The following is an 11,394-nucleotide window of genomic DNA, read 5'->3' as shown; positions in this document are numbered from 1 at the left end:
ACACAAAAACTCAGAGGCATTTCAATAATCAGAATCCAGAAAATCTGAATCCTGTTGTTTGTTACGCTCAGTGATAATGCAGTCTCAAGACAATTGTACCTTAAACGCAAAATAATTACACAACATATTGATTGTCCTTAGTAATACTACTACCGACATGTGACTCAGCTTAGAAAAGATCTTTATGTACTAAAATTATTTTTACCAGTGCTAATGTTAATCTGAAAGTCAGAGTTTCTATATTAATCATTTAAATGTATGTTAAAGCCAATAGCTCTCTCTCATGCTATAACTCTCCTGTTCCACAATGGACAACTAATGAGGAAGTCACTGTGGAAAACTACAAAAATATCACTTTGTAAATGATATAACACCTGAGTGCAATCACAAGTATTACCCAGCTAACTTAGGAAAGAGTCATTGCCTATAAAAAATGTGTGTGAACTTATAGATTAGTAAGACATTACCTAATACTGTCCTTGATATATATAAGTCATATTTAGTGTAAGTACTAAATTACACTAAATATTGATCAATTCTCCCATCATTTCCACTCAGAAAATTATATATCTATCTATCTATCTCTCTATATATTTATATATATGTATATAAAATTAGTTGAAATTAACTAGTATTTCAATTAAATTTAGTAAATTTCACAAATTCTAGAGTTATCATATGTATGTCTGTTTGAGGTAACAATTAAGCTCCTTACTAGATTGTATGTTTTGAAATAAAGTAAACAAATTACATTACAACACATGGACATACATCTAAAATTACATTTTGCTTTCCTTTTTGAAAATTAAGCACAAAAACCTCAAGTGAACCCCTAATAAGTGCCTACAAAAATAATTCAGTATTTGACTATACAGGTATAAATTTGACACAGCCACTCTAATTTCCATGGACAGTTATGCACATTAGCAGGCACAGGATATATTAATTTATATGTATATGCTGAAATTTTCATGAATTTTAAATATGAATAGAACAGTATTGCATTGGACGTTATGATGCATCTTGTTTTTTTTTGAGACATATGTTAAGAACAACCGGTAAAGAATTTTCTTTAAGCTTTTCCATTCATAATTCCTCCAGACATAATTCTTGTCTTTTAACACATTTCTATTTCAAAAGAGTGGGGATGGAAATAAAAAGAAGAAAAACCTGTTAGAAGTCATGCTTTGTTTGTTTTTTTGAGAGAGGGATAAGGAAGGAGGGCAGGAAGAACACACACACACACACACACAGAGAGAGAGAGAGAGAGAGAGAGAGAGAGAGAGAGAGAGAGAGAGAGAGAGAGAGAGAGAGATTGAGATTGAGTCTATGGTGCCCAAATCACCCTCAAACTGCAGAGTCACAGGATTCTCCCTCCTTAGTCTCCGGAGCAACTGGGGCAACAGGCTCACACTGTGGTGCCTAACACAGAAGGACTGCTTTTTTTTTTTTTTTTTCTAGAATGTGTAGGCAGAAGCTTAATTCATATCTATTTTAAGAAAAAAACTGATGGGTTCAAAAATATTTAGATTGAAAGATCACGAAGACTGAGGAAATGCTCATTGGCTGCTGGTGGGCAAGTATTTTGACAGAAATGTCGAGAATGATAATCACACTTGAGGCTGCTCTGCACTTGGCGCAGGATCTTACAGAAAACAAAGTGCTTGACAACTATCTGGGCTGGATCTCACCCAGTGAGGCAGGCAGAGTCTGGCATGTTGTTCTCTGGTTACAGAGTTAGTCATTAACCTATGTGCCCCAAATCAGGCCAGAACTGGGATATTTTGACAAAACGAAGTCCTGGACATCATTGTTTCTCTTCAAGGTAGTCACGGTGAGTTTCAGTTGTGAAATGAGGGTGGTCAGAGAATATTTTTTCTTGTTTGGCATTCTCTCTCTCTGTCTCTCTCTCTCTCTTTCTCTCTTTCTCCCTCCCTCCCTCCTTCCCTCCTTCTTCTCCCCCTCCCCCTTTTTCTCTCCATTTGGTTGACTCTAGAAATCATCCTTTCAGAAATGACATTAGTCATCAAAACAATTTATGTAAAGGAACAGGTCACATGTACAAATATTTTTAAATGCCGTTTATTGCCAAAATAAAGAAATTGAGCATGCCGGCTATGTGAAGTATACAAATAGATAAAGTTTTATTCTAAAATGTGTACATATGTTACCAAATACTTCTTTCATCATCCTGTAGTCCATTTTCAGAAAGGAAATCAACAAAACTATTAACTTCATAGAAACAATGAAAACTGAGTAATTCTGGTTGTAGTAGTTTGAATAGGGTGTTCCCATAGTCTCCAGCGTTTGAATCCTTGTTGCCTAGTTAGTGATGCTGTCTGGGGAGGCTTAGGAAGTGTGGCCCTATTGGAAGACGTATTTCTCTGCGTTCCCTGTCTGCTTCCTGCGTGTGGCTCAAGTGAGCATGCCAGCTTTTGCTCCTGCAGCAATACCAGCCACCTGCTGCCTCTGCTCTGCCATCATCCCTCTGGAACCGCAAGCTCAAATTAGTCCTTCCTTCTGAGAGTTGCCTTGGTCATGGTGTTTTATCACAGCAAGCACAGTGGTCCTATAAAATAAGCAAATAGCTACACAGCTTCTATTTATTGCAAGGGTCACTGACCACCATCTTTAACCAGCGCCTTCTTTACTCAAGATTTTGTAGGTAGCTAGAAACATCTTACGAGCACATCCACTCTATCTATAGCCTTCAATTCAGGTATTTCACATAAGTTGTACTGAAGACAGTTTGTGCAACTTTACTGTAGAACTAAGGTTCACAACTGGACACTGTGATATGCCTGTGATACCAGCACTCAAGGGGTCGAGAGAGGAAGATACTGGTTTAAACCAGATAGGATTATACAGAAAGACCCTAACTCAAAACAACATAACGATAGCAATGAGGTTCGTAATAAAAAAACGATTTATGTATTACACTCACTTTTTCAATCTTGAATGCAATTTTCCTTTAAGAAAAAAAAAAATCATGGCTATGCCATTGACGGCTGGGACTTGATATCAGGACAAAAACTAACCTGAATGAGATACCTGATGTTCTGGCTAATTCTTTAAGAACACAGATGCTCAAGACTGCAGAAACACCGATCTGGGCGCTGTCTGGTTATGAAGTCTTGGAAAGGGAAAGGCCTTACTTAACTTTAAAAATTAATTACGTTGCAAACCCATGTGTGCAGCTTTCTTGCATGGGAGGAGTTTGGGTGGAGGGTGAGGATTTTATTGAACCTCAGAAGCACGAGTCACCTGCCTCCAACTGAGGGCAGTCAGGCTCGGCATCTGCCCAGGTCCCCTCCCTCTGCGACGCCGCCGCTCGGGCGCGGACTGGACTTGCTCAAGGCGGCAGGATCAGGTCCCACCTCTGGCCTCTGGAGCGGTTCGGCTCCTCGGAGGATCAAGGGCGGGTGTGTAGCCGGAGTCGCTTCCTATTGGCCGCGCTGCCGGGCGTCCCGACATCGGATTGGACGGCCCCGCCTCCCCGCCGGCCGAGCTGATTGGAGGCAGCCAGTCAAGGGGGCGGGGCGCGTTCCCCCACCCCGGGGTTCTTGAGCGAGCGCGCCGGGCCGCTGAGCCGGGGCTGAGGCGCGGGAGCGGGGCTGCGCGGCGCCGGGCTGCGGAGGTAGGGATCGCGGCGGGCGGCGAGAGGGCGGCGAGGGGCGGCGGGCCCGCGGCGGGCGGCCGGGGGCTCGCGGACGTCCCGGGCGAGACGAGCTCGCCGCAGTCCTCGGCCGCCGGGGACCCAGCAGCCGGCGCGCCGAGCCCTCCACCGTCCTGTCAGCCGCGGCCGCCACACACACACACACACACACACACACGCACGCACACACACACACACACACACATATACACACACACACAAAGAGCGCGGCGGCGGCGGTGCGGGGCGGCTCGCCGGGGCCCGCAGCGCCCAGGCCGCGGAGACAATGCGGCGGGCGGGGACCCGGGCGACAGGCGAGCCGTGCGAGCCGGGAAAAGTTTGCAGCGGCTCCTCGGGGCCCGGCCGGGCCGAGCCGGGCCGCGGCTTAGGGAAGCCGGCTTCGGGACGGGGGCCCCGCGAGCTCGGGCGCCTGCGCGGCCGGAGAGGCGTGAGGCGAGCCTTTAATACTTTTTTTTTTTTTGGAGCGGGCGGGGAAGAACAAAATACAAGTGCGGTCGGGCGGGCGAGAGGCGCTGGCGTGCCGCTGACGCGGGGCCGGTCTCCGTGGGAACCCTTCGGGGGCGAAGGCTTGCCCTGGGCCTGGCGGGGGCGGGGTGGAGAGGTGAGAAGGTCGCCGAGCTGCGCTGCCTGCGACCGGCTCTGCTTGACCTTGGACCAATGATTTAACCGCTGGGATCGCCTCGGGAGGGTGATCCGGGAGGCGACAGCGGCTCCGAGAGTCTGGTCGCTTTGAAATGTGTCTCCGATGGAGCATTTTTTTTTTTTTTCCTTTTCCTTAAGCCTCGTCGTGGTGCGGGAGTTAGGAAGTGGTGGTAGGCCGGGGTGTATTTATAGGCGCCCGGCTTCACCCTTCAGCTTTACTCCGAAGTAACTTTTAAGTCGGGTGGCTTAAAAACACTGCTCCTTAAAGGTGATCTCGAGGGGGAAAAGTAGGTATCCCTTGCATTATTTGCGATTCTTAAGACTGCCCTACCTTGCTAGGATGTTTGAAAGTCCGAGGGCCGGGGAGGGGTGGGGTGGGGTGGGGGGCAGAACCCCCATCCTAAGGGTGAAGAGGCAGGTGCCCCCAGCCAGCCCTTCTCCGCTCAGTGTAGAAGAAGCACGAAGTATTTATTATGCAAAGGGAGGAGGAAGCAGGGCAGGTGTTGTGTTTATGGCGTTGGTTTCTGTGTTGCTGCTCCCTACTGAAAAGTTTTGTTTGAAGGGTGAGGGGTGTGTGTGTGTGTGTGTGTGTGTGTGTGTTGAGGCGCGCACGCGGGGCTGAGGGGGGGGGTCCTCTTGTGACAAAGAAGAGAAAAAAAAACTTTATCTGTAATCCAAGTAAATCTTAAAAGTAATGTAAATCTCCCTTGCGGGCGGGCACAGTAGCGGTGCTAGTACATCTTGATCTAATTTTAATGAAGGATTGAAATAGCCACTGTGTTCGTATCCCTGACGCCAAGTCAGCTCACTTACATAATCTTCTTTGTTGAGATGTGTTAGTGCCGCGTATAATTCTAAAGAATGATTAAAAGGTTTGTTCTGACATTGTCGTGGAACTCTTGTCGTTTCAGATTGAAATGTAAAATAATGAAATCGTAACTTTTGGTTATAGTGATAACCTACATTTCCCCATCAAAAGTAAAATCAAACGTTTCCATGAACAGAACCGTTGTAAATACTGCATATATACTTTGTCAGCAGTGTATAAAGAAAGTGTTTGCTCTGTCAATGATCAGGTACCACAGTTCTCTTTGTGGTGAGAGTGCTTCTTAGATGTCAGGTGATCCGCTGGCCATGTTTTCTCCACCACGCCACTTATAAACAATGCAAGGGTGTATGTTAGATATTCAGCAAATATTTGCTCACTAAAGAACCCACTGTTCAGATAAAAATAATTAAAAATTCCCTTGAACTATTAAAGAGAATTATCACCATGCTTTTCTGGGAAGAGAGATAGCAAAGAAAGAATTTACAGAAAAAGTAAGTTTAATTCTTGTACATAGCCTGAAAGTTTATAGCTTAAAATAGGGATACATATTTAGAGACAAAGACAACTGGTAGTGTTTCTAGGAGAATGCTAACAATGTTGAGTTAACATAATACATTTCATGACCTAGTTTTATTTGAGCATGAGCCTTTGAAGAGGTGTGTTTCTTAAATAATCAGTACCTGTTTGCATTGATTGGATGTCTAATTAAATGTCCCAATCATAACTGTGATTTTCATTTGAGTGCTGCCTCATTTTTAAACTCTTAGAAAATAACGTGAAAGCTTTTAATTTATTTGTATGAAGGAATCTTTTTAAAATCACATAAATCCTCGGAAGAATTATCTCCAATCTGATATCAAATGTAAATTAAGCACCAGAAGTGGCATCTTTTGAAGATCTTTGCTCTAGACAAGCACTGGGTGTAGGAAAGATCCAATTCGGACCACAGTGCAGCCTGCTCTGTGTAGTAATGGTAGTATCAGGGGAGTAGCAAGGCCTTAAGGTTTGGAAGCTGGGACACTTAGGGAAAGTTGAGTGGCTTTATTTCAAAGTGACCACTCATCCCTGACCTAACATTGGTAACAATGAGCTTTCTTTGTAGAATTTGTGTTTTTTTTACTCAGATTTTTTTAGTTGTGTACCAGTGTCAGGTGGGAACAGTACATCTCAGGGTGTGCTCTTTATAATAATAAAGACAGGTATCAGAATCCCCTTGTTGAGCTTGCAAAGCTTCACACTAGAGAATCAGGATGTTTGTGAAGGGAATCTAAATCTGTACTCAAGCTCCTTTCAGTTTAAGAGTTAGTCACACAAAAGTGTAAGCATCAGTGCTTTGTTTTTTTTCTTGCCAGTGTGATAGTGGCTAGTGTTTTCTTTTAAGGTAGTTTCTCAGATGCTCAGTGCGTAAGCATTTCCCTATGGCGCCAAACATGGTGTCAGCCCTCATTTGTTGTCTTTGCATGTCAACCAAGTTAAGGTATCTAAGAGTATAACTAGAGTTTACAGATGCTTCCTTTCTGTCCTGCTTGTGGGAGTAACCTGGTGTACTTACCCTGTTAACTAAATTTTAGGCTTAAGGTTGAGAATGGACCCTGGGATGGCAGCCTGAGAGACTAGAACAAGACTACTCTCAATGGAGAGCCGTCCGTTTGTTATCCTTTAACACTCACATTTGAAGATTGGGGTTAAACGCTAATATTTTGGCAGGCAAGTGTGTGGTATATCCATGTACCCTGCCCTTTATTGTTACAGATTTTTGTTGACAAATTTATGTAAGGGCTTCTGAAAGTTCTGTATTCAAATGTCCCCCAACTTGTAAAGATTTTTGTGTTCATTGAAAAAAAAAAATAGAAATAATGTAAAAGAGAAGTTCAAAGACTACCGAGTAGTCTACCAGACCTGCTTCCAGTCCTAGCTGACATTACTGCCCAGGTGGCTTCAGATGAACCTGACCTCCTGTGCCTTAGCTCCTTTACTACAAAGACAAGGATGATAGTGCCTGGCTCATAGGAGTTGTTTTGAAAATTATGCAAGATTATACATGAAAATACCATCTGCTAATAATGTACTGTATATACTCAGTAGATGTAATTTCTAATTGTAACTTTCAATTTTCCTTTTTAGCCCTGGAGAGTCACTGAAGAAGGAAAAGAGGAAGCATACACTGGATGAGCTAAGTAATCTGAACACAGTGGGAGGTCACATTACTAAGTAGTAATTGTTGAGCAGAGGGGAAGAGGGTAGGAGAAAGATGGAGATGGTAGTACCAGCTAAAACTTGGATTTTATGGTGCAGCCTTCTGGCTCAGGTGCTTTCTTTACCCTCCTCTCCTTTTGTACCATCTTATTTAGCCCTTAATTATATATTTCCTACACTCACTTTGAGAAGCACTGGTTATGTGGTTTGCCTCAAATTCTGAATCTTGGCTTTAGATTTTAGTATCACTGATTCTCAGCTTTTGGGTTTAAGGGTAGCAGCTGTTTTTCTTATGAGGAGGTAGATGGGGTCTGGCTCTTAGAATTATTGAAAGGAATATATTTCTACCCATGGTGCTTGGAATGGATCCAGAATTCAGCTTAAGAGTTTCTTTTTTTGTATAGGCATTTGCCACCAAAGAACAGGTTCTGGTCAGAGAGGCTCCTACCCGAGGACTTAACACTACCTGTGCTTTGAGGTAATATTTAGACATGTCAGCGTACTTTCTTTAGTTTCAGTTCATTTGCTCATCATGGCAGCCCATTAAAATGCTGTCTTTATAAGTGGACAGATTCCAATCAATACCTCAAATCCTTTCTCCTCATCTCTCTTTATTGCTTATCAACAAAAGGAGTCCCATCCTGCTCTAAAAAACTATCTTTGTAGATTTAGGAACAACCAACCATTGTAGCTTAGCTCATTGGTGATGTCTTCTCTTGAACCACCCAGAATCTGTCCATTTTTTAGTTTCTATTCCTCCATAGTCTGTTCCCAGATTCCTGACCTCTTAAGAATCTTACACTCCTTGAATTCATATGGTAGCCACAACCATTTGGCCAGTTGTAATGGAGTTATAAAGTCAATGCAAAAAAGGATATATGGTATACTTGATAGGAGAAAGCACTGGACTGAGTGAGTTTTAAGACTTTTATCAGGGTTTGTGTGAGCCAGGTCAGCTTGCTCTGCTTCCCTGATCAGTGAGTGGAAAGCATGAGCCAGATTTCTTCTTCTGAGGTTCTAGCACATTTTGGCCTTGCATAGGTAGGATGGGATTGAGTGTTCCTGGTTACAAATGTTGTTATGAGAACTGAGTGCCTCAGGACCAGTTCAGTCACAGAGATTTATAAATATAAAGTTGTTGCCTTTAAATTCCATATGCCTTTTCTGGAAAGCCTTTTAACAAAACTCAAGAAGATTAGTTGTGGGGGGGACAGTTAAGTGCTTGTTGATAGATATTAGAGAAAAAAAAAAGTCCACATCATCCTTGGGAATAATTTACTATGGTAAAATAGTACACTGTTGGTCCTCACTATCAATTGGGGTTGGGAGGAATTGATGCTAGGATCTACCACTTTAGATACTAAAATCTGTGACTATTTAAATCCTTTGTGGAAAGTAATTGAGTATATGAACACAATCCCCCACACATCCTGTATACTTAAAGCACCTCTTGATGACTAGATCCAATGTAACGTGATGCCATGTCAGTAGTTGCTGTATTGTGTTGTTTGGGGAGCGGTGACAAGATTAAAAAGTCTATACATGTTTAACATAAATGAAATTGTTAGTTGTTTGATTTATTTATTGAAGTAAGGTGTTGTTTTAGTCCAGGCTGGAGTGGAATTTACCATGTAGTCTATGCTGTCTTTGAATTTATAATTTTTGTAGCTTAGCTTCCCAAATGCTAGAATTCTGAGGCATGTGACATGAAGCTTAGCATACTTTTATACACACACATACACACACACACACACACACACACACATACACTTTACATACACACTTACTCTTGATTCACAGAAACTATAATGTCATGTAAAAACCAATGATATTTTACATTTCATTTTTATTGATGAATGTTGTGTAATACTGGCTATATGCATTCTTTTTTAAATCATTGCATGACTAAAAGTCATAGAAAGGAAGGAAATCTAGGCTAGAGTAAAAAATACTTGGTGAATTTCTACTTATCTGGCTGGTGAGTATTGTAGACTACATCTATATGTACATACATCACATGCACATTACACCTAAATTAAGGATACTCTGAAGTTACGAGATGCTATTATACATTGACCAGACTTTAGGGATATCTCTTTAAAGTGTGTTGACATTTCATTGACCTTTGAAGGTTCATTCTGTTAATCATACTCAAAGTGCTAAAGCTATGGTTGACTGCTCTGGAATTTTTACATCCAGTCGTGCTTAGCATATAAATTCTCTCTCTGGCATAATTGCTGCTTTTTTCCTTTCTTCTCCCTAAAAATGTGAGTTGTGCTTATGTTTTATTTGTTTGTTGGTTGATTTGTTTTTCTTAAACTTTGCTTCAGGCTAGGTAACGTTAGAGGTTTGACTTTAAGGCTTTTCCTGTCAGTCATTGTATGGGATATTTTTCATACATAAGGAATGGAAATTGCTTACCTAAATAAAGGGTACTGTTCTTTATGCAAGAACTAGAGCTCTTCAAGGTACAATGTTAAAATTTAAACAAGTTTAACACTTAAAATTGTTTATTTTTCAACACTTTTAAGAGCCTTTCAGTTCTATTATTGTATTAAAATCATCAATGCAAATGTTTTTATTAAACAAGAATTCAAAAGAACTATTTCCATAGTAAACTGTATTCCTTAAATTATTGTGATTATAATTTTATTGTAGACAAACTATTTGTAAAAACATAAAAAATCCAATTTGTTTTTTTTTAAATGATAACTTATGTTGCTTTATCTAGAGAATATCTGCTGAAATGTTTTAAAATTTCTGGGACTTAAATTTATGAAAATGGTGTTTGGAAGTATTTTTGATATAGTGAGCTCAATTGACTTCTAAGTTGATGGCTTTTTTATTTTTATTTTATTTTTATTTATTTATTTTTGCTTTGCTTTGGAGTGTCTTCACATAACTTGGACTGGCCTTGAGATCATGACCCTGCAGCCTCAGTCTCCTGAGGACTGGGACTACAGGTGTGTATGACCATGCTGGACGTTCTACCTGCGTGTTTGGCTGTACCATATATGTGCCTGGTGCCTGTGGAGATTAGAGGAGGGCATCAGGTCCCCTGAGGCTGGAGTTGCACAGTTGTTAGTTGCCATGTAGGTAATAGGAATAGAACCCAGGGCTACTAGAAGATCATTACCATCTCTTCAGCCCCTAAGTTAATATTTTTAATAAGTATGGAAATGTTAACATTTTGCTAAATTATGATTGAAAAATTAACATGTTCCCACCATTTTTTTGATGATTATCTTTGAGGCTTCATGTGTTCTTTTGAATGCTTTTGCTTTAACACAGCTATTAAGTAGGAAAATTGATGTTTAAACTAGAATTTTCACTTTCATGAGATAATTTTATACTTTTCAAATATGTGCCTCCATGTTTAAAATGCATTCTACTGTAAATTTTGATGTCATTATATCATTTACTTATTCGTACAGTATGAGTAAAGCAAACATTTACCCTGCTACAAAATTTGATCTTTTTGCATCAATTCTCTGTCATCTCATCTTTTCTGCTTTTTCGCTGTCTTCCATTAGAGCTAATAGAACCTCCTCCAGAGAAAAGGTTAATCATTTTCGCTTAGATGTTTAACTTCAGACTATCCTTTTTTGGGGATAGGGGAGATACAGTGAAACATATTAAATAACATTATTTCATTAAAACCTAAAGGATGTGAATTAGTTCAGTGGTGAACAGGAGTGTATAGGATACTTAGGACAAGGGTGACATCTCAAACTTTTTTGTATGCTGTGATTTCAGTGTATTTCTTCATCAATAGCTAGTATCTTAAAGTCAGAAATAACTAAATGTAATTTTAATATAAAGACTGGTTGCCTCAGGAAACTTCCTTAGTTTGGTAAGTCTATTGAGTGGGTGATACATTAACAAAAATAAATATTTACTATTCTTTTATTTTTTATCATAAAGAATGTTCTGTCATGCAGAGCTGAAGATGTTCACAGGTGGTTTATTTAACCACTTTCTGTGTTTTCACATACTGAATCCTGGCCTAAACTCTCCCATAGCTGTTAGTTTACTTAATATTCTCCATGTT

The 11,394-nt window shown here is 40.8% G+C and overlaps 1 long non-coding RNA gene across 1 annotated transcript; it reads left to right on the top strand.

The window, feature by feature from the left end:
- The first annotated feature begins 3,561 nt into the window (after positions 1-3,561).
- LOC114692327 lies at positions 3,562-8,459 on the top strand. The gene is made up of 2 exons (XR_003734403.2): positions 3,562-3,637; positions 7,272-8,459. It is a non-coding gene; the product is annotated as an uncharacterized LOC114692327 (long non-coding RNA).
- Positions 8,460-11,394: the final 2,935 nt, after the last annotated feature.

Source organism: Peromyscus leucopus, chromosome 16_21, assembly GCF_004664715.2.
Source record: "Peromyscus leucopus breed LL Stock chromosome 16_21, UCI_PerLeu_2.1, whole genome shotgun sequence".
Taxonomy (NCBI): domain Eukaryota; kingdom Metazoa; phylum Chordata; class Mammalia; order Rodentia; family Cricetidae; genus Peromyscus; species Peromyscus leucopus.
This window is presented reverse-complemented; position numbering and strand designations above follow the sequence as displayed.